This window comes from Zootoca vivipara, chromosome 3 (assembly GCF_965207765.1).
Source record: "Zootoca vivipara chromosome 3, rZooViv2.hap1.1, whole genome shotgun sequence".
In the NCBI taxonomy this organism is placed as follows: domain Eukaryota; kingdom Metazoa; phylum Chordata; class Lepidosauria; order Squamata; family Lacertidae; genus Zootoca; species Zootoca vivipara.
The window spans coordinates 103,069,137-103,092,327 of record NC_142586.1 but is presented as its reverse complement, the minus strand read 5'-3'; the positions used below and the strand labels follow the sequence as shown (position 1 = coordinate 103,092,327).

Genomic DNA, 23,191 nt, shown 5'->3' with positions numbered 1-23,191 from the left:
GAGTTTTCATTGTAACACAAAAGGAACACATTGCCAGATGGGAGGCCTCCTTCAGGCTGCCTGGGAAATAATATGTCAAATTATTGACCCCTCTGCTGTAATTCTAGTTTATAAGGCTATCTACACATTAAAGACTTTGCAGTTGATCCATCTACTTGGACTGAATAAATTTCAGCAACATTCTCTCCAATAACAAGCTCAGGTGCTTTGAGTGTCAATCAGCTTGGAAGAGAAATGGGACCATCCCAAAATAAGAGTGCTATTTAAATACTTGGAAATGCCCTAGGTACATAAAGGTATACAACTTAGTGATTTTTTAAAAAAGGACATTAACAACAACAACAACAACAACAACAACAACAACAACAACAACAATGGCCTGTGAGGTTACAGGATGTTGATTATAGCTGAGCAGGGGTGATGGAGTCAAAAGAAGCCATTGACTGTACCTTCCCTATTCGTTCTTTTCCAACAGGAGCAGAGAAAAGTGCAGGTACCTGAACAAAGAAAATGGTGCCCTTCTGCCTTTAACAGCTCTGTGGCTGGCACAAATTAAACAGGGCAAGCCTTTTCTAGAATGAAAATATGATCATGGCGAAAACTTCAGCTGCTGACATTCACAGAACTGTAGAGCTGGAAGGGATCCCGTGGGTCATCTAGTCCAACCCCCTGCAATGCGAGAATCTCCACTAACGCATGCATGACAGGTGGCCATCCAACCTCTGCTTAAAAACCTCCAAGGAAGGAGAGTCCACCACCGACTGAGGGAGTCTGTTCCACTGTTGGAACAGCTCTCACTGTCAGAAAACCCTTCCTGATGTTTGGGTGGAACCAACAACATTATAAACCCCGTGTCGCAGAAAAGAGAATGAGGTTAAAAAAGGAGTGGCACCGGCTTCACAAAGGCCACCTCATTCAAGAAGAGGTGTTGACTGAACTGAGAACTTCCCACACACTTTTAGCCCTCTTCTAGAGTTTAGTAAAAAAACAGCTCCATGATTTGGTAAGAGCAGCTTATTTACAAATTCATCAAAGCAACGAAGCATGACGACAAGAGTTCGGGAACAAACCTCTGTAAATATTGCAGAGAGTGAAGAAGATACACCAAATAAATTCAATTTGTATACAGGTGCACAATTGAACGAGGAGCATGCAGATGGGCAATGCAGATATACATTTATTCCAAAAAGACCACCACAACCTCTGCTCTAAATGCCAAGGAATCAGCCACCCAGCCAACGAACGAACTGATCCTTCTCCTTATCTTGCTGGGATAGCTGCCATAGGCACTGTTTTTTTTAAGAAGGTGAATGAGAAGGGGCAATGATTTGGCTAAAAACTGTGGGTATCATAATTGTGGATTTTGTTAAGGTTCTCCAATGCCACCCACCTGATGTAGCCTAGTTTAAGTTACCAGCATCTGCTGTGAATATTACAGATGTTGCTAGGAATGGATTAGGCACCCGAAAGTGAAGCACGTGGAGCCTTTTATTTAGAACACATGTAATTGGCTTGTTTGTATTCTAAGAAGAGCTTCTTTCCAGTCCACAGATAGACCCAGGACTTCATCCCCAGCCCCTTCCCTCCCCATCTTCTGAGTTTCAACTCAGCCCTCTCGTTTCCTGTTTCAGGATGCACACACCACTTCCTGTGAGGCTTTTCCCTCTGCCAGACTGACCTTTAATTTCTCTCACAGAAGTCGTACTATCTGTATGCGTTATATAACTAACACTTCTCCTCATCAGTTAGAATTTTTTGTGAACGTTGCACAATGTCACAGTGGATTAGCCAACAGTTACAGGAGCAGAGCATGCAGACAGATAGCAAACAACTGTCAGCTAGGATGGCATAGTACCGCGTTTCTCCGAAAATAAGACACCGTCTTATATTTATTTTTCCTTAAAAAAAACCCCCACAGTGGCTTATTTTCAGGGGATGTCTTATTTTTTTATTACGCATCCAGCCTCGCCTCTTCCTTGGGGCCCTCCAGAACTGCACCTATCACTATGTCTTATTTTCGGGGTATGGCTTATATTGCGCAAATGCTTAGAAATCCTGCTATGGCTTATTTTATGGGTATGTCTTATTTTAGGAGAAGCAGGGTATTTAGATGGCCGAGCTGGGTTTGTATCCCGCCCCCGCCCCCCAACTGTGAAGTTAATGGGATGAAGTGGGGTGAGCAAAACAAATCTAGGAGCTATTTCAAAAGTTGGGATTAAGACCAATTTGGGAAACAATTCCCCCCCCCCCAAATATGTCATCGTCCCCAAATATGCACATGGGGGCAGGGATTTGCAAGGAGATTGTTTTAAAAACACTTTCCCAAAGCAAACATTATACAGCCGTACCTCGGAAGATGAACAGAATCCGTTCTGGAAGTCCGTTCAACTTCCAAAAAAAAAAAAAGGAAACCAAAGTGCGGCTTCTGATTGACTGCAGGAAGCTCCTGCGGCCAAAAGGAAGCCCTGCCGGACGTACGGGTTCCAAAGAACGTTTGCAAAACGGAACACTCACTTCCGGGTTTGCGGCGTTCGGGAGCCAAAACATCCGAGTACCAAGGCGTTCGGGATCCAAGGTACAACTGTATTGGGGAGCAAGGTTCCTATTCCACAAGATGCACACACATGCATGGGCACAAGCAATTTTTAAACCACGCCTAGTGCCTGTTGGGCAAGAAACGTGAGAAGAGACACCGGCAGGAATTGTACTTCCTACAGGCTGGGTTCAGGCCAGGTGAGACTGACGAAAAACGCTGTCCAATGCACAGAATCCCCTTGAGGCTGTGTACATAACAGGCCTGGAAGTGACCCAGGTGGAAGGCTCTGGGTGAATCCAGCTGCTGACACACTCCTTGCGGTGTACATAAACAACCTCCGGGGATTTTGCTGAACTTCACTGCTGCATGTGCCCTCCCAGCTATCAGAAGCTCCAGCGAACAGGCGAAAGGTCCAGATCTAGACCAGAAACACACCCAGGATTGGGAACCCGGGTCTGCTTTCACTTCAGAACAGAAGTGACCAGTATGAGCACGCCTTTTTAAAAAGCGTGAATAATGCCGTGTGTCGTTTGGCCCTTGGTACGGCTGCATGCAACTGCATCCTCATGCAGGCATGGTTTTGTTTTGTTTTTCTGCAGTGAAGAAAGCTCGGCAGCCTTCTGCCTTTTGCTCCTGTAACCGCGCACACACATATGGATCCAGCACAAATAGGCATACAGCTAAGGATGGATAGACTCACAGAATCATAGAGTTTATTTACTGAATTTACAGTATATACCAGGCATCCCCAAACGTGGGCCCTCCAGATGTTTTGGACTACAATTCCCATCATCCCTGACCACTGGTCCTGTTAGCTAGGGATCATGGGAGTTGTAGGCCAAAACATCTGGAGGGCCAAAGTTTGGGGGTGCCTGGTATATACCGACCTATACCTGGAGGTCTCAGGGCAGTTCAATCTTGATCCTGAGTCTCATACTGAGCTATCACAGTCAGTAGTGCACGAGACTCTCAATCTCAGGGTTGTGGGTTCAAGCTCCACGTTGGGCAAAAGATTCCTGCCCTGCAGGGGGTTGGGCTGGATGACTCTCAGGGTCCCTTCCAACTTCCTTCCAATTCTATGATACTGTTCAGTGGTTGAGCATCTGACCTGTGTGCTCAGGAGCTCCCAGGTTCAATCCCTGTTGTCTCCCTGGGAAAATCTGCCCGAAACCCTGGAAAGCTCCTGCTCATCAATATAGACAGTAATGAGCTGGGTGGGTGAATGTTCTAACTCTGTTATAAGGCAGTTTCCTAAGCTCCTGTGATCCACTGCCCTCCCCTCCCCTCATGCCGGGAGACAGGCTGTCTGCCTTGTTTTTCTGTTTGCTTTGTTCCTCAAGTACTTTGCATCCCCCCCCCTTACGAATATTTGTTCTGTGATCCTTCTTGTTTTCAGGTGTCCCCCGGCCTCATGCATAATTAAAGAGAAAAGAGAGACGGCTTTGTGATTGACACAAGGGCCAGCCAATCAGGGGAGGAGAAGGCAGTATATTGTCTAATCAAAACACGGTAGGATCACCATAAAAAATTATGACTGCTCATGTTGGTTGGGAGAGTGGGCAGACCTGGGGATACCTCTCAGAAGCCAGGAGGCGTATGAGCGGGATTCATAAATTCATTTATTCATATACTTGTTTAAAACTTTATCCTCTTCCCGCCCTCCATGTGGAGGTTTTCAAAGTGTTTTACAAAATTCAACCATCGTCAAAAGGTGCTAACAATCTACTGCTGTTTTCAGATGCTATTCAAACACATACCGTATTGATAAATTTCAGATTGCACAATTAAAGTTTACCTGGCACTCCTGTGCAACACAACCCGCTCCTCTTGCACACCCACTCTTAAATTTGACTTTTTTGCAGCGAGGAAAGTGTCGAAAAAGGCATTTGGAAGTGTGGGATAACGCTTGATGCAGCGTTCGATACCCTTACCATAAACAAATGATATTGCGGGTTCTCTATTATAGAGAGCACGGTTTGCGGTGGGGGCTAGCAAACCACGCCTGTGTCAAAGGTGGGGGCATGAGTGGCCACTGTTTGATTGGATATGGGCTGTTGTTGGGCATAATCACATGTATCAATTTAGTAAGTGAGGCCCCTGGGGTATAAATACTTAAATGCTTGGTTTTTTCCTTCTCTTTGGCTGCGTTTCTGATCCCCACCCTCCCTCCGCTGTTTTTAGGCCTCTGTGTTGACATTGCTATGACTTTGTTGGTCGCCTGTATTCAGGGGCCGGTAGGAATTTTTCCCATTTGGCTGATTGGCTGGTGCCATCTGGGTTTTCGCCTACTGCGTAGCAAATAGTCACAACTTGTAAGGTTGGCGGTTAGGCATTGGTTATTTTGGTTGTATTAAAGGGTCTTATTGATTAAGTTGGCCCCAGGTTTATGCCTGAGTGGTTGGGGAAATCCCGGTCAGGAATACAGGGGCTCTATGCTGTGTCCGTAACCCAAGGTAGGGGGCCAGGACGGCATATTGATGCCTCTGGGAGCCTGAAGGGAGAGGGGAGAGTTCTGTGCACCCGGGTCCCCGTCTCTCCCTGTTGGATTTCCCCGTGTTGACAAGGCAAGTTATTATTATCATCATTTCTGTCCTTAGGTGACAGTTGAGAACCAATGCCTACGCAACCACTCACATGTTTTGGATTTAATAAAGTTGTAGCCAAATTCATGCCAAAAACCATTAAACTTAAATTCTGTCTATGTTGTGATTTATTTAGGGGGGTGGTTTGGGAACCTCCACACACACACACACACACACACACACACACACACACACACACACACACACATATACCCTGCTCTTCAGCCAAAAAAAGGCTCCCACAGCAGCTTACAAAGCACACACAAAACACACACACACACACACACACACACACACACACATGTCCCTGCCCTCAGGCTCACAATCCAAAGAGACAGGGCAATCTAAAAAGGCAATTTGAAAAGAATGAATGCTCACTAAGCAGATTGCCTGGAAGCAAAGCAGAATTAAAATAACAGTAATCCACTCAGCTAAAATCATAACATGTAACACAAGAATTATCTAGTTGTCATAGGCAGGGATTCATTCTGCTACATATCTCTTTGCCCCGCCCATGCCTAGCAAAAGCCGAATAAAATTTGTAAAAACATACATATAGATTCCTTCAATTTGCATAATATATACAGGTGACGGAAGCCTTCTTTCCCTTGCTTAGATTTCGGAGCAAAATAGAAAAAAATTCCTTCAGTAGCACCTTAAAGACCAACTAAGTTTTTATTTTGGTATGAGCTTTCGTGTGCATGCACACTTCTTCAGATACCAAGATACTTCTTCAGATACTTCTTTAGATTTCGGAGTTACCATAGCATAGAACGCCAACTTTCTCTCTCTCTCTTTTTAACCCCTGTTAACCCCTATACAGACTCCTGTCCCCCCCCCCCCCGCGCTAGCTTGACTTGTGAGTGGGCTACAGAAATCCCATTCGAAACCAACACTTCAACCTTTTTTATTTTTTTTTATTTTCAAATCTGATAAAATACGACTTGTCAGACGCAGGTTTGGCTTGTGAAGAGATAATTGCTATAGTAACTGCTGCATCACATTACTTACACATATGGATTCTTCTGAAGACTAGGCTTTCGGCTGAGAACTTCTGCTTTGTTGTATACCTTTAATGATAAACGGCATTGAAGTGGGTGAATCTTATCTTTTGAATTAGGAAAGGAAAATAAAATAAAAAGGGAAACCACTAGCTATGGAGACTTGCCACCTTAAATGATTTGGCAACCATATAGACACCTATTTCCCCCCCTCCAGCTCACTTAAGAGGGAAAGAAACAAGGTTGTAAAATATAAAGGATAGCTAAAATTTATTTGCTTTCCTATCCCATTCTCCCCCCCCCCCCCGTTTCTCATTTGTTCTGTTCCACAGAATTGTGACCGCAGTTTTTTGTGGGGGTGGCTCATGGTTAAATGTCTTACTTCCAAAGCATCATTAAACCACACTCTGCAAAGGACCTAAAGTGGGGAGAGTCACTGTTGCTTTCATTTCCTGCTTGCAGGCCATTGGTTGGCCCTTGGCCCTGATCCAGCAGCCAGCCTTGTCTTACGCTCTTGGGAAGGGAGAGGGGCCTCACTCTCTCCTGCAACAGACCTGAAGCTTCTAATATGTATGGCTGTGAAGGCATGGCGCTTCTGAGCCAAACTGGACGTTGACCTTGGCAAATATCGTGATCCCCAACCCACGTTTGTTGAGATAATGTGGCAATAGGGGGGAGGATTGGGAGCACCAGCTACACGGTATTCAACTAAGTTTTACTCAGATTGGGTGCACCAAAGTTAACAAGCCGACCTTAGGGTCTGAGCGGTTTCCCGCTTGTCCCGTGCTTTTATGCACGGCTCTGAGTGGTTTTGCCTTTGCCCTGCTGCTTCCTCCTGGAAAAACCTGGTTTTTTATGCGCTAAATCGGAGCAATGGTCAATCTGGAGAAAACCTGATTGCCGTTTGATTCAGTGGCAAACAGCGGGTTTTCCCGGGAGGCAAGAGGTGGGGCAAGCAAGCGGAAGTGTGGCTGAGCCCTCTGTCACCTTCATTCATTTACATGGGTCTACTCTGAGAAAAAGATGGGATACGGGTGGCGCTGTGGGTTAAACCACAGAGCCTAGGGCTTGCCAATCAGAAGGTTGGTGGTTCGAATCCCCGCGACGGGGTGAGCTCCCGTTGCTCGGTCCCTGCTCCTGCCAACCTGGCAGTTCGAAAGCACGAAGTGCAAGTAGATAAATAGGTACTGTTCCAGCGGGAAGGTAAACGGCGTTTCTGTGCATTGCTCTGGTTTTCGAGAAGCAGCTTAGTCATGCTGGCCACATGACCTGGAAGCTGTACGTTGGCTCCCTTGGCCAGTAAAGCAAGATGAGCGCCGCAACTCCAGAGTCGTCCGCGACTGGACCTAATGATCAGGGGTCCCTTTACCTTTACCTACTCTGAGTAAAAAGTTGTGAACTGCCAACCAACATATGTTTCCTAGAATACGACCTGTGTTTGCCTGATTTTAAAGGCAGCCTTTATTATGTGTAGTTATTAATTGAATCATTTAACTGTAAAATAATATTGGGTGTGCTGTCAGTGCTTATATATTTTAAATTATACCAAGATCTGTTTAAATACGTGAGAGTTTTAAAAGAACTAACACCTGAAACGGGATCTTTTCACTAAATTATAATTATATTGCTAAATTCAGCAGAGGCTTGTTCTTAAAGAATCTACAGGGAATCCAGGAAAATTAGAGACCTGTCCCAGATGAACTTGTGCAAAGCATTATTAAACATTTAGAGGCAATGTACACAAAACAAATCACATGTAGAGAGTTCTTGGGACTGAAGCCTTTCAGGCAACAGGTGGAGGCTACATGTTCGAATGCTTCCACAAAAATAAAAAAATATTGTTAGGGAAAATAGCACAATAGACAGAAAGCTAGGCCAGAGCCCTGTCTACTTTATGATCTTGTTTTACATTAACAGGGAGTTTTTGTTGTGAGGGAATAACAGATTCATTGAAATCCCCAAGGTGCAGTCAGCGCCGTCTTAAGCGCTTCCGCCGCCGTGGTGTGCCGGATCCTCCGGCGCCCTCCCGCCCCATTCCGGCGCCCTCCTACCCTGTTTCCCAGCGCGGTGGGCGGGTGCAACAGGCGCTGCTGCGCGGCAGGCGGGCGGGCAGGCGCAGCTGCGTGGCGGACCGGTCGGCCAGCGGGTGGGCGCAGCTCGCGGCGCCCTCCTGGCGGGCCGGCGCCATGGTGCCCTGCGCCACCCAGCCTGCACGTAGGGCCGGGCCTGGGTGCAGTTTGAAATAGCAAAATCCCAATAATGTTGATCCACATGAATTATGTTAATGTGTAGATTGGCCTTCAAAAGAAGAAAAAGCCTTGCCAAAGAAAAATCAGCATGGCTTGTACAAAGGTAAGTTCTGCCTCCATCAGCTGCATCCCCCCCCATTTTCCTCCTCTGCAGGGCAGGTGAAGAAAGAATCTGGGGCTGCTGCAGATGGGCTACTCCAGGCACCCCCAAACTGCGGCCCTCCAGATGTTTTGGCCTACAACTCCCATGATCCCTAGCTAATAGGACCAGTGGTCGGGGAAGATGGGAATTGTAGTCCAAAACATCTGGAGGGCCAAAGTTTGGGGATGCCTGGGCTACTCCCTTTCCCCGCATGGCCAATAGCTGCCCTGTGGGACAGATGCCAGAAAGGTGAGATAGGCAAGTGAAGATCATAGAATCATAGAAATGTAGAGTTGGAAGGGACCCCGAGGGTCATCTGGTCCAACCCCCTGCAATGCCAGAATCTCCACTAATGCATGCATGAGAGATGGCCATCCAACCTCTGCTTAATAACCTCCAAGGAAGGAGAGTCCACCACCTTCTGAAGGAGCCTGTTCTACTGTTGGAACAGCTCTTCCTGTCAGAAAACCCTTCCTGATGTTTGAGTGGAACCTCCTTTCTTGTAACTTGAACAGATGACACCAAATGCCTCTATCGGTTCCAAATGGGCTGTCGCATCCACTCACGGGGCCACCCCACCAAGCCATGGGAAGGATCCTGACAACTTTTCAATGTTGATCGTGTTTATTGTGTTTTCTAAGAATCTGCATGGAGTTAGGGCAGACGAGACAGGAAAAACAGGGCAGCTTAAAAACGTTTCCGTCACCCTTCTTTGCCTGATCATTTAAGCAAAGCTCTAATCAGCATGGTGACGATAAGAATTAAAATCTTGCTTTCGATTGAGGAAATTCCGCTGGGGTGATTTCAATATCACAGGCTAAGCACAGAAGTAGAAACTGAAGCTGCTGTGAGCTTCCTCCAGATGACTCCCTGTGTGTGTCGATACTATCAGACGCAGAACAGCAAGTGGAATAGTTATATTAAAATTGAGTAGACTTCCAGTACTCCCACCCCCACCCCCATTCTTACCTGCAGATGTGGGCAATACATCTGGCACTTGCAATGCATATGCACTTGAGCTTCTGAATCTCACGTGCCATATTTTAAAAGCAGGCTTTATCATACATAGTTGATGTAAACATACCGTAATACAGAATTGTTTATGCTGCATGTCTTTCTATATTGGAAATGATAGTAGAGAGTTCTTTTGAAACTTACAATGATTTCTAACATTTAACTCTGGGATATAAGCACACATGCGAAGCCCTTGTAATGCGCATGTGCGCGAGTGACAACGCCCTCCTCCTTACACAAGGGTAATTTAGATTGTAGTCAGCTATCCTTCAAGAATCCAGCCCGCTCTCTTCTTCCTGCGCCAAGTCTTCCTGCACGCTCTTTCTGAAGCCTAGCTAATTATCTTTCCTGGATGAGCCTTATCTAATTCAGAGCTGATGTCATTATGAAAACAACCATTTAATAACTCCAGCCACATCAAGTAAACGAACAGCGGGAGGCTGCAGGACTCCAGTCAAGGAGAGGAGGCAACCTGCTGCGCCGTCTGCTCTAATGAACGCAATTAGTCTGCAATGGCAGAGAAGGAACTGCCAGGGCTTCTGCTAAAGATAAAAAAGCATACACTCTTCTCCAAAGGCTGTAATCTTGCACACAGCTAGGTAAACAAACTGCTTATGCAGCCCTGCAAATCCGCACAAGATTAAGCTCTTATGCACAGATGAGTCAGGTCCCTTTTGCCGGGCGTTCATTCACTGTTGGGTTTTAATGTGGTCCCTCTAAAGTACTGATCCATGTAAGATTTGTTTGTAGGGCTAGTTTGCGCAACCACTGAAGTGAGTGAGGAATGGGGCGAGCAAGTGAATCGCGGCTGCTTACCTTGTAACGCTTTTCAAGCTGTCGGGTTTGTTTGTTGACTTTGCACATCGCCCTTAAATATTACAAGGGAGTTTGACAAAATTAAAGCCACGATGAAGACACAGCAATTAATAAAGCAGGCGGATAAACGAGCAGCATTACAAAGGGGTCAGAGAGGGTGTTAAAATTCCAACAGGTGTTAAAGAGGGAATGCAAAGTTTGCCTTGGCGGTAACATTGATTACAACCCATTGCCTCCAGCTGTGGAGCTTGCAAGATCTTTGAAACTGTGGACTGGAAATCCCTGTACAGCACTGTTTGGAGTGATCAAAGCAGCTCATACACATTCCTGCATCGCAGGGGGTTGGGCTAGATGACCCTTGGGGCCTCTTCCAACTCTACAACTCTATGATTCTTTGATTACCATCGCTGCCGGTTTCTGTGCTGATTCCATCATCAACCAATCTCACCCTTCCTTAGACTCCCACCGCTGCAAGCAACAGGGATTAATCCTCAGTCATCAGGGGAACCAGCCGCCATCAAATCCTAGGTCAAGAGGTTAGATTAAGCTAGGAGTTTCACTACACTGGCTCCCTTCCAGTCCAGTTCACACAATCCACTTCTCCCATGACTAAGTGGTCACATACTGTCACAGTGGCCTGGGTGGGCTACTTCAGAGTAACGACTCCACACGGCTCTGCATTTTATCTTTTTATTGGTGCTGCGTATTTACAGTGCTAAAGGCAGTGCTATTTACAGAGACACATCTTATCCGCTTGAGTCAGAACCTCCGAATGGCGTTTGGCGCGTTTTTCTCCAACATAACAACTTGGGGAGACCCAGCCTCTTCCCCCTACGTTTTCTGGTCAATTCCGGAGTTGGGGGAATGGGTCTGCCCCCCTTGCTTCCCTCTTCCTGTCCCACCTGGGACGATGGCTCCGCTACCCTGCCTGAGCCTCGGACACCACTTCCTGCTTCCCCACTTGAGTCGGAACTCTCCCTGCTTTCCCCTGCGCTCGGGGATGGGCTGGAACTCAGGAGGGGAGGGACTTCGCGATATCCCCTGTCCCTCACACATACCCTTTCAGACAAACACACACATACACACACTCAAGATCATAGAGCGAAATGTTATGATGAAATTGCTGGCAGTCATTTTTTCCAGCTACCGTGGTGGCCATGATCACAGGAACAGCTGCTTGCTGAAACTACGGAGGGTTTCTAGGTTCACATGTTAACCTTTCCAACCACAATTGCAAGCATAGGAAAGAATAAGGAGCGAGGAGCAGTTGGTTTACGGGGGAAATGGGCCTGTGTTTCTGCGATTCCTCAGAATAGCTGGTGCCAGCTGCACCAAATTGGTTTAAGTCTTTGCTACGGGCAAGCCGGGACACGGGTGGCACTGTGGTCTAAACCACAGAGCCTAGGGCTTGCCGATCAGAAGGTCGGCGGTTCGAATCCCCGCGACGGGGTGAGCTCCCATTGCTCGGTCCCAGCTCCTGCCAACCTAGCAGCTCAAAAGCACGTCAAAGTGCTCCAACGGGAAGGTAAACGGCTTTTCCATGCGCTGCTCTGGTTCGCCAGAAGCTGCTTAGTCATGCTGGCCACACGACCCGGAAAAACTGTCTGCAGACAAACGTCGGCTCCCTCGGCCAGTAAAGGGAGATGAGCCCCGCAACCCCAGAGTCGTCCGTGACTGGACCTAACAGTCAGGGGTCCCTTTACCCTTTGCCTTTATAGGCAAGTCAGCACATTTCCAGCAAAGATTTCCCTGCTATTCCCTTGCCTGGACAAGCGTTTCCAGGAATATTGCCTCCCCGCCACACACCCCGAGCTTCCAACATTGAATAGCAAGCTGGAGCACCACCTATGTGCAAGCTGGAATGCTTCATGGGTTGGTGCCCCCACCAGCCATTCCAAATAGCGAGATGGTGCACTATTGTGTAAGCCACATAGGAATACTGTATAGCAAACTGCCTTACACAGAGTCAGGCCATCAAGCTCCATATTGTGAACACTGAACGGCAGCAGTTCCCCAGTTTTCCCCTGTCCTACATACAGATGGCAAGGGTTGAACCTGGGACCTTGTTTATGCAAGGCGTGTGCTCTAACACTGAGCTATGTCCCTTCCCCACACCAGATGTGCTTGAAAATGCAGATAAAAGGAGCAGCATTACAGTCACCTCACTCAGCCAGTTTTGGGGCAGGTTGGGGGCATCAAATTTTGGCCTCAATCTCCCCCACTCCGTGCAAGACAGTGTGCAGCCCATGGGTTCTCTTGTGGCCCACTTGGTATGAAAAATTGGACCATCCTGATCTAGAGGGATGGCAAGGAGATGAAAGGAGAGGACAGCCTCCTTCTGTAGAGATGCCGCCTTACAAGCCAGAAAATCCTACATTTCTGCATTTCATTTGGGAAATGCAGTCAGTTAGTTTTCAGATGACAGAGAGCAGCAACTAGTTACTACTGCAGAGAAAGCTTTTCGTTTTTTGCTGCTCTCTGTTACCAGCAGCTTTTTCTGATCTCGCTTCTCTGGGGAGAGCAACCTAGTAGAAGAAAACGAGCTACAAAACAACGCTGGGAGGAATGAAAATATAATGCCGTGCAACTTTCAAAAATAATATTTGCTGTCTTGAAAGCCCTGCACAATTAATAAGCAAACAACAGCAGGAGCTAGAGCAATTGGCTGGGGCTCAGTATAAATCCTCAGATAGCAGCAACGAGTGCATTATATTATCTGAAATAAGGACTCATCAGCAGCATGACTATGAAATTCACGACAGGGAAAAAGATAATTTGGTTCCCGAAGGAGCTGATGGAAAGGCTTTAAAGCGGGGCAATTTGAATACAAAATCAACCAAAGAGCACAAACATTCGAAGTGCTTGTTTAGAAGTCAAGCACTCAGTCGCTGATCTGTTTTGCTGTTGAAAGCAGAACATCTACAGCTGCCAAAACCACACCCAGCTCCCTTGGACTGATGCTGGCAGGCCTGCCTCCCCTGTTTCTTATGATTTGGCAGTCAGCAAGTTCAGCAAAGGCCTGGCAATACCTTATTTTGCTAAATGTAATCATTCTCCCTTTTCACCCTGTTCCCACACTCTTCCTACTCTAAAAAAAAAAGCTAATTCTATTCTAGGCTGCAGCAGCAGCAGCACAGTGTCCTGATCAAGGATAGTAATGTTGTTTCGTGACCCCATGGACCAGAGCACGCCAGGCACTCCTGTCTTCCACTGCCTCCTGCAGTTTGGTCAGACTCATGTTCGTAGCTTCGAGAACACTGTCCAACCATCTCGTCCTCTGTCGTCCCCTTCTCCTAGTGCCCTCCATCTTTCGCAATATCAGGGTCTTTCCCAAGGATTCTTCTCTTCTCATGAGGTGGCCAAAGTATTGGAGTCTCAGCTTCACGATCTGTCCTTCCAGTGAGCACTCAGGGCTGATTTCCTTCAGAATGGATAGGTTTGATCTTCTTGCAGTCCATGGGACGCTCAAGAGTCTCCTCCAGTACCATAATTCAAAAGCATCAATTCTTCGACGATCAGCCTTCTTTATGGTCCAGCTCTCACCTCCATACATCACTACTGGGAAAACCATAGCTTTAACTATACGGACCTTTGTCGGCAAGGTGAGGTTTCTGCTTTTTAAGACGCTGTCTAGGTTTGTCATTGCTTTTCTCCCAAGAAAGCAGGCGTCTTTTAATTTTGTGACTGCTGTCACCATCTGCAGTGATCAAGGAGCCCAAGAAAGTAAAATCTCTCACTGCCTCCATTTCTTCCCCTTCTATTTGCCAGGAGGTGATGGGACCAGTGGGGATGATCTTGGTTTTTTTGATGTTGAGCTTCAGACCATATTTTGCGCTCTCCTCTTTCACCCTCATTAAAAGGTTCTTTAATTCCTCCTCACTTTCTGCCATCAAGGTTGTGTCATCAGCATATCTGAGGTTGTTGATATTTCTTCTGGCAATCTTAATTCCGGCTTGGGATTCATCCAGTCCATCTGTCGTCCCCTTCTCCTAGTGCCCTCAATCTTTCCCAACATCAGGGTCTTTTCCAAGGATTCTTCTCTTCTCACAAGGTGGCCAAAGTATTGGAGCCTCAGCTTCAGGATCTGTCCTTCCGTGTATGCAAGTAGACAATCAGTACATAACAGTGCAAAACAAACAGAAGTTTACAGGGATCAGCTTCCTCTTACATTTTGCTGAGCATGTTAATATTTCATTTGTTTCAAGGAAAGTGGTGGTGGGGGCGGGGGTCTCATCTTCATAGTTATGCTTTGTGGGAGAAGAAAGTTTCATCATCCTTTCCTAAGAATAATTGGGGGAGGGGGTCACCTTAACCTCCCATTCTTTTCAAGGCACCTCTGCTTTTTTTGTTCCCTCGCTGTCTTTTCCATTTCCCCGAGTTTCTTTCCTCCTTTCTCCGTTATCTTCATTTGTGCCTCTGTCTTCCTCTAAAAATTATTATTTTTTCTTCCCCCTTTCAGTTTCAAAAAGTTTGGCGTTGGGGCAGTTTTAACTGAAACTTATTGTAATATTTTTACGTAAACCACTTTCTGAGGTTCACCTTAGGTGCCTTGGCAGAAAGGCGGTAAATAAATGCAAAAATTAAATAAATATAGTAAAAAGCAATACATAAATACAAATAAGAGTCCATTGATGCATTGAAAATTCTAAAGAAGCCTATTTGAAGGGAAGGAACGTAGAACATATTACAAACCAAGCACTTGATTGACATGTTCAAAAAACTTTCCCAACACCCAACATCCTTCTCTGAGAATATGTCTGTGGGTCCCTCCAGACTTTTGTTGGGGCGGAGGAGCCGCGGATGCATTTAGCAACATGTAATTTACACAATAATAGTGCATTAGTGGTCGATTTATACGGCACTGTCCTCACATTTTTTCTGCTTTATCCGTTTTCCACCAATGCTTCCCCAACGCGGCCGCATTTATTGCTGCCCCCAGGGGCATTCTTGCACTACAGTGCAACAAAAGCAAGTCAACATTCACTTACCCACCCGGAACATTTGTGATACAAAGAGGATCTCAGCAGGGAGCTGGAGGACATGCACTGATTCCAAACGAAGTGGCGTATCTGCCCCCAAACTTTTGCACATGCAAACAGTATTAAAAGGTGGATCGTGTATAACTGCCTGGATAAAATCATGACCACAAAACATCATGAATGCACAATAAAATGGGCTTCTATAGGGGCCCTTTGCTATAGCACCTTTTGCTGTTTCTTAGGCTGTTACGCTCTTCTTACCTTTAATATATAGCCTCTGTTTAGCCAGGGCTGCTATTCCAGCATAGGTGTGATGAATTACTTGCAGCTATAACATCTATTTTGGACCCAGGTGGCGCTGTGGGTTAAACCACTGAGCCTAGGGCTTGCTGATCAGAAGGTCAGCGGTTCGAATCCCTGTGATGGGGTGAGCTCCCGTTGCTTGGTCCCAGCTCCTGCCAACCTAGCAGTTCGAAAGCACATCAAAATGCAAGTAGATAAATAGGAACCGCTACAGCGGGAAAGTAAACGGCGTTTCCATGTGCTGCTCTGGTTTGCCAGAAGCGGCTTTGTCATGCTGGCCACATGACCTGGAAGCTATACGCCGGCTCCCTTGGCCAATAATGCGAGATGAGCGTGCAACCCCAGAATCGGTCACGACTGGACCTCATGGTCAGGGGTCCCTTTACCTTTACCTTTATAACATCTATTAAGAAGTTGGGCTGCAGCGTTCTACACAAGCTGCGATTTCTGGGGTGCATTTCAACAATCCAAATGTAAAGTGAGCTATCAACGGATCACTACAATCCCCACAGCTGGTCTGCCATCTGAGGCTGGATTTCGTGGACACCACAGAAATGAACTGTACACCTTGCAGAGGGGGGGGACAAGCCCCAAGATCCTTTGGATCATCTCTTACTTTCCATGACCAATAATTCTTTCCCTTTGGTCTTATGGGCCTAGGCGGCAATCCAGGCCACAGTTAATTGTGTTTAAGCCCCGTTGGTTTCAAAGGGATTTAAGCAAACAGCACTGTGGACTGGGTCACAGCCCAGATTTTCAAAGCTTTCAAAGATACTGTATTTTAAAAAAACACTCTTTTGGCATCCAGACTAGTTGCAGATTTTTCAACATCAACATCACAACAGCTCCCAATTTAGCTGTGCATGCCAGTCCTTTCGTAAGAAAACTCTTCACCCAACATTTGTATGGTTCTACCTGTGCAGTAAACTGTTGTGTAAGATCAGTAATGGAGCGGTCTCTTGTTCAGAGGGGGGAAAACAGTTTAATAAAATAGGCATGGTTGCCAAACTCTCTACTACTTCAAGCAGAAAATTATCCACTGCAGGACTGACCTCCTTCCTAGTTTTCTGCAAATCTACAGTATTGGCCTGTGCTATCTTCACTCACGTCCCAGGACCAGCTACTAATTGACAATGCCTTTGGTTGGGCAGATCCCAAGTCCTGTGGAGAACCCATCAAGCTGATTGTGCAGAATTCATGCTGTATTCTGAGGAAGGTCAGAAGTTGAAGTAGTGTAAAAATCAATTGTTTTATTTCAGTTATCATGTGAAGCTATAATGAAGTAGAAGATCTGCCTCCCTCCCCAACTCATCTACTGAGTGACTAACAGTTAGTGGTTATAAGACAAGACAGAGGAGTGGGGTTGCTTCCAGATGGCCTGTTGTTTTTTGGTTTTTTTAATTGGCTGGATACAGTATCTATCTATCATCTATCTATCTATCATCTATCTATCTATCATCTATCTATCATCTTTATTTACATACATATACATTACATATTCAAATACTGTAGGTATCTATATATATATAAATGTAGGCATTGCACACACGGATGTAACAGCCTTTCTCCGTAACCGCTGAACTGTAATGTAACAAATTTGGCCACAACATTCCATGCCCATCAGTGAGGGATCTGGCATATTTTTTTTTTCCAAAAAAGCAAACCTTTCATACCTAAAACAATGATTAAACACAAAAAAGTGGCGCCCAAATTAGACGTCACCAGCAGAAGCTCTGAAGACTCCAGCAGCATCCAATAGAAAGGCAGATTGCCCACTGCTGCCAGCTAAGCCACGCCACCAGGTGACATCACAAAATTCCACAGCAACCAACTGAAAACAGGCCTTTTGCAGCAAAAAGGCCCAACCAACTGAAAACAGGCCTTTTGCAGCAACAAGGCCCAACATTGCCAAGTGGAGGTAGGGGCCTGTCTGGGGGGATGGGGAGAAATAGGGGGCAGGGATAGGTAATGGGTCAGAACAGGGTAGGGGAAGACACAGGGATGAAACCTGCCCTCTCCACAGTATCTCGCCTTGGCTTTGCAGACTAGGCTGAGTGGATTTAGGGGCCTGCCTGGGGAGGAATGGGGGGGCCGAATAGGCCGCAGCATAGAATCAACCGAATATGGGCCTTTTACAGGGCCGTGCCTTTGGGTAGAATAAATGTTATTTCACATAACACACATGGGTAGAGGAGTCAGGGTTGGAACAGGGCAAAATTTTACAGAACACATGCATTGGGGGAATGATTGTGTGCAAAATGAACGGGTCACAGGGATAACCCGGGGGGGGGGGTTGGACGGAGGAGAGGAGGGAAATCACAGGGGTAAGTGGGGGGGGGGGTTAGGGGGAGGAGAGGGGGGAAATCACAGGGATAAGCCGGGGGTGGGGAGAAGAGGGGGCATAATAGGTTATGGATCAGGATAGAGTTGGGGGATTCACAGGGATAAGCCGGGGGGAGGGGAGGAGTGGGGGAATCACAGGGATACCTCATGGATCGGCACAGGGTAGGGGAAATCACACAAATAACCCACAGCAACATGTGGCAGGGCCAGCTAGTTATAAATAAAACACATCATGTATTCTTCAACTCTAACATTACAAATTATATGCTCACATTAGTCAAGTATTTATCCATTTTCCTTTCCCCCATATTCCCATGTGACTCTCCCCTACCTACGCATGGCATCTTTAATTCTACTTTCTAATATTACTACTGTGTTTATAATAATTATCTAGCGTATTCAAAATTTCTTCTTTCCTTTCATAAATCTTATCTTTGTGAAATTAATCTCAGATGGCCTGTTTTATTGCGCATTCATCCTGATTTGTTCGCACAAAGTTTGCGAAGAGGCTAGATGGTGCTGGGTGCTTATTGCGTCTTCATTCTGATTTGCTTGCTGGGCCATTGTACACCATTACATCAAGCAATTGTTCCATACTTTCCAATGCATTTGTGGAAGAAGTGAGTGTCTTGTGCACCAGCTCAACTTTAACTGTGCAACCTGACTGAATCCCACTGGGAAATAGCATTGGTCTGGAAGCATCCTGGGTAAGGACTCTGGGAAAACCGAGGCCACCTGGCGAGGCTTGCTTCGGATATCAACACGCTTGTTCATCTGATGCAGTGCATCTAATTCTTCATCTTTCCAATCCACCCATTGAAAACATTTCATAGGCAATCTGAGGTATCCACAAATCCTTTTCACTGGGACAAAAGTTACGGCAGCTAATAAAAAGCTGCTCTTCCCTTCTTAAAACATGTGGGAAAGCTGCAAAAATGATATCTAAGCGGTGGTGTTATAGCATCAGATATTTTGGCAGAATAAACGAGAAGAGCTCGACGAATTAATGCCAACTGTGCCTTGCCAGAACCTGCTGTCCCTGTGCCTTACGGTAGGAGGAAGAGACTTGTGCAAGCCTTTCTATGGCATCGGCAGATAGCATAAATGCTTCCACGCAAACGACTCTGCAGGAATTCTTTGATCAGCTGCAACAGGGTCAGCAATTCACTAATATACCCAGCTTGCCTCCAAACTCTCGAGACAGAATATTGGAAGGCTATGTTGTTGCACAATGAAAGCACATTAATAGACAGGGACTCCCCCCTACTCACATGCTGCTACCCACTTCAAAAGCTCTCAGTCAAATCCTCTCCTCCCATCCAGGAAGAGATGATTTCTTGTTTTGGATGCCTTTGATGTCAGTGTGGGGTTGCTAGCCAGGAAATACAGAGTGGGTTTCGAAGGAGCGGAGGTGGGGGGATTCACAAACTACACCTCGCCTCGCCATCCTAGGTGAGCTAGGACCTCAGCACAAAGAGATGGTTCCAAATCCTGCGTTTGCTTCTGAGGTTGCAATGCATTTGCAGGGGAGAAGCAGCACCACGACCCTTCGTGGCCCAACCACTTGTTTCCACCTGCAGCCCATTCCCCGTTAGCCTCCTTTCAAGAACAAAGCCCTGGTCAGTCCGCACACTTGTGGGCACAATATCATTGTGCCTCCGGCTGGCCCTGCCCCCTCGGTCCATGCATTCACCCAAAATTTTGAAGACAGCCTGCAGGATTAAGTGGATTTGCCACCCCACAAAGAAACAGCTGCACAGACTGGTACATAAAAAAAAAAAAACGCCGAGGAGCCCTGCTTGATCCTATCTAGCACAGTCTCCTATTCTCACTGCGACCCCCAGATGCCGACACGTTTCAAAATACGGTACCTTTAACAAGGGATAATTCTTACATTTACTCCTTCGCAAAGACATGTTGCAGGTGCAGCTAACTCGGCTGCAGCAGTAAAGTTATTTGGAACAGTGCTTTACAAGGGAGTACATATAAGAATGATCCCTTGACAAACATGTTTTGAAATGTGTTGGAAGCAATCTGCTTCTTTCTCAGTGGGGTCAGTGGGAGGTTGTTACTATTACAGCTGGTTTTTTTTTTAAAAAAAATCTCTCATAATTGTGTACTGTTGGATTCTCCATAACCTCTCGTCAACCAATACAACAAATAGACAAGACTCGTCAAGCTTCTACCATGGTGCAGATCAAAAGATCATGGTGTAAGCCAGGCATCCCCAAACTTCGGCCGTCCAGTCCAGATGTTTTGGACTACAATTCCCATCTTCCCCAACCACTGGTCCTGTTAGCTAGGGATCATGGGAGTTGTAGGCGAAAACATCTGGAGGGCTGCAGTTTGGGGATGCCTGGTGTAAGCTAATGTCTTTCAGAAGGTTTAAGGAAAAGTCTACGGGTTGTAATCAGTGCTAATCCTGCTGAGAGTAGACCCACTGAAATGAATGAACAGGACTAACTTAGGTCCATTAATTTCAATTCACCTACGATGAGTAATGCTTAGAAACACTCAAGCCTCAAGCCTTCAAGAGATGCCACCACATACTGTACTTTATAGAGCAATATTTGCCCCATAGAACCTGAAGTTTGCATTGCCCCACCTCTTTTTTGCATAGTTCAGCCTCCCTCCACCCCATTTTCTAGTCCTAGTAGCGTATGATAAAGAGACTAAATCCAGGAACCAGCTTATGCATTATGACGGAAGATGTGTGATCCTTTATTTCTTTATTTGATGCTGTGTATTTCTTTATTCAGCTTTTGCAGAATCCATAGAGATTTCATTTTGCAAAACATATACTTCTTTTGCTGTCCGTTAGCATCACAATGTCATAAGAGTTAAAACACTCAGTTAACAATGCAATCCTGCATTCCACTTTTGGGTTTAAGTGCGATTTCAGTCCAAACCCTTGCAATTCTGGAATATCAGGACATCCAGAAAGTGGTTCTTCCTTCCATGCCCCACGCTGCTTCGTTGTAAATTTGGGGTAGCAATTACAACAGAAGTCCGCGCAGGAGGAGGAGGAGACATTACATAAGAAAACCCCAAACTGCGCCCTGCTGACTACACATAAATGTTAACAAAGGACTTGTGTGGCTCTGCAGATGTCAGGTCCTAAGAAGCAAAAACACATTCCTCTCCTCTCTCTTCCTTGTTGGCGGATGGTTCACAATTTATATTTTTAGAGATCTACAGTTACATTATTGACACAAAACAAACTGTTAAGTGTGGTTACAGGCAGTCGAGTTTTATTTTATTTTGGTCCAAAAGGAGACACATAAACCTGAGTTGTGGCTCCAGAAAACAAGAATTACTCTTAATGAACTGTCAAGGAAATTCTGGCTGATATACAATTTGGCAAGCGCTGCAACCCGTACTATAACTGCCCGGGACTGTGGCAACATGACACTGGGAAGCTGTTTTACTAGATGAGTAATGAAGTGCTGAGTGAAGAGTTGGGAGTAATTATTTTGTCAATGTGTATGCGTAATACACACATACATACGCGTAATACACACATATGCGTAATACACACACACACACACACACACACACACACACACACACACACAAGTGTGTGAGCAGCCAGAGTTGCACTACTCCAGATGTAGAGATGCAGCTGTGATATGCTTGGCAATAACTCACCAGGGTGTGTGTGCCTGCAAAGATGGATTCAAAGTACTTTGAGGTCTGAATCTGCCCAGTTCCCGGTCATGAATCAGGAAAGGGCTGAGCTACCCAACCTATCAGTGGCACACAAAGGAACCACTCTGGTGGTGGAATACAGATGCTTGGGCCAAAAGAGTCTTCACTCGCACCAAGTCCGCAACGTGAGTGAGCGCACTTCGGCCTGGTTTGCTCACATCCATGGCGCCGCTCACATCCAGTTTCATGCGAGTGGTAAATCATTTTCCATTCTTGCAGTTCCAGTACAGTAATGGTGCTGCATTTTACAAGTGCATCCGGAATCCGGCAGGTTTTGGACCGTCCTGAGTCATACAATCTGCCAGTGTGCGTTTTCACCGATCCTCTTAATTACAATGCTTCCTTAAAATACTGGCCTCCTTTGGGAGGGAGGGCGGAGTATAAATGAAATAAGTAAATAAAATAGCTGTGCACCTGCAAAGCAGCCAATGGGAGAAGCTAAAGGATGCCAAGTGCTTCAGCTTATACATTTCATGTACTGGATAATGTTTCAGGTCTGACACTTAGAATCTCAATGCTGAATGAGACACTATGTTCACCAGGCGGCTTAGCATCCCTATGGAAAATTTGCCAGCTTTGAGGCACATCATCTACTGCAGGGTTCCTCCCCCCCCCCAAAAAAAATGGTGGTCTGTGGACCACCAGTGGTCCTCAAGCTTCATTCAGGTGGTTTGCAGCATGTCCACATTAAATCTACATACTGATTTTAAATTGCATTTTTATTGCTTCTCTTCTTTCAAAAAATGTGTCTCTGGAAGGCAGAAAATGCACTTTCCTGCTACGCACCCTTTCTCCCAGTGAAATCAGCTGGCCTTCCTTCAGGTAAACAGGTTTGGGATTGTGCTGTAATCCTCTCTTCCCTTTCCTGAAAGATTTCACCCAGAGATTTCACCCAGATTTCCTTTCATGCCACACTTTGCAGGCACGTTTGAAGGCCTGTGTCCAAGGAGGCTTTTTGCTCCACCATTTCCCCCAGGAAAATCTGCCGTTTACCACTGAATTGGAACAAATGACAATCAGTGGAAAACCAAATTGCCATTTATTCCATTTTCTGGGGGAAGGAAGGAAGGAAGGAAGGAAGGAAGGAAGGAAGGAAGGAAGGAAGGAAACTGCTTAGGCAAAGACCTGGAAAGTACAGACCTGTGCCTTCAAAGCTTGGCATAATAATAATAACAATAACAATAACAACAACAACAATAATAATAATAATAATAATAATAATAATAATAATATGCTGCCCACCTGACTGGATGCCAACCTATCAGAGTTGCCTAAGGAAAACAGAATTATCCACCTGGGTGATTTTAATGGAAGAGTTGGGCAAGATTTCAATCTGTGGCCTGGGACCATTAGGAAAGAAGGAATTGGCAACAGCAACCAGAACGGAATCTTTTTTTTTTTACTATATGTGCAGTGCACAACCTTGTTATTACCAACACTGTCTTTCAACAAAAAATAAATTTAAAACATTGTGGAGGCACCTTTAGACTACGTATTTGTCTGAGCTGAAAATCGCCT

The 23,191-nt window shown here is 45.9% G+C and overlaps 1 protein-coding gene across 10 annotated transcripts in view; it reads right to left on the bottom strand.

Annotated features, from left to right (window-relative positions):
• LOC132591836 (uncharacterized) overlaps positions 1-23,191 on the bottom strand; it is a 264,084-nt gene that overhangs the window by 69,402 nt on the left and 171,491 nt on the right. The window contains exon 1 of one of the 10 annotated variants that reach the window (XR_015949173.1): positions 6,130-6,238. The exons of the other annotated variants lie outside the window; for them this stretch is intronic. The gene's annotated coding sequence lies outside the window, so the exon portion shown is untranslated. Of the gene's footprint in view, positions 1-6,129; positions 6,239-23,191 lie in introns of those variants that run through there. 10 annotated transcript variants of the gene reach the window in all.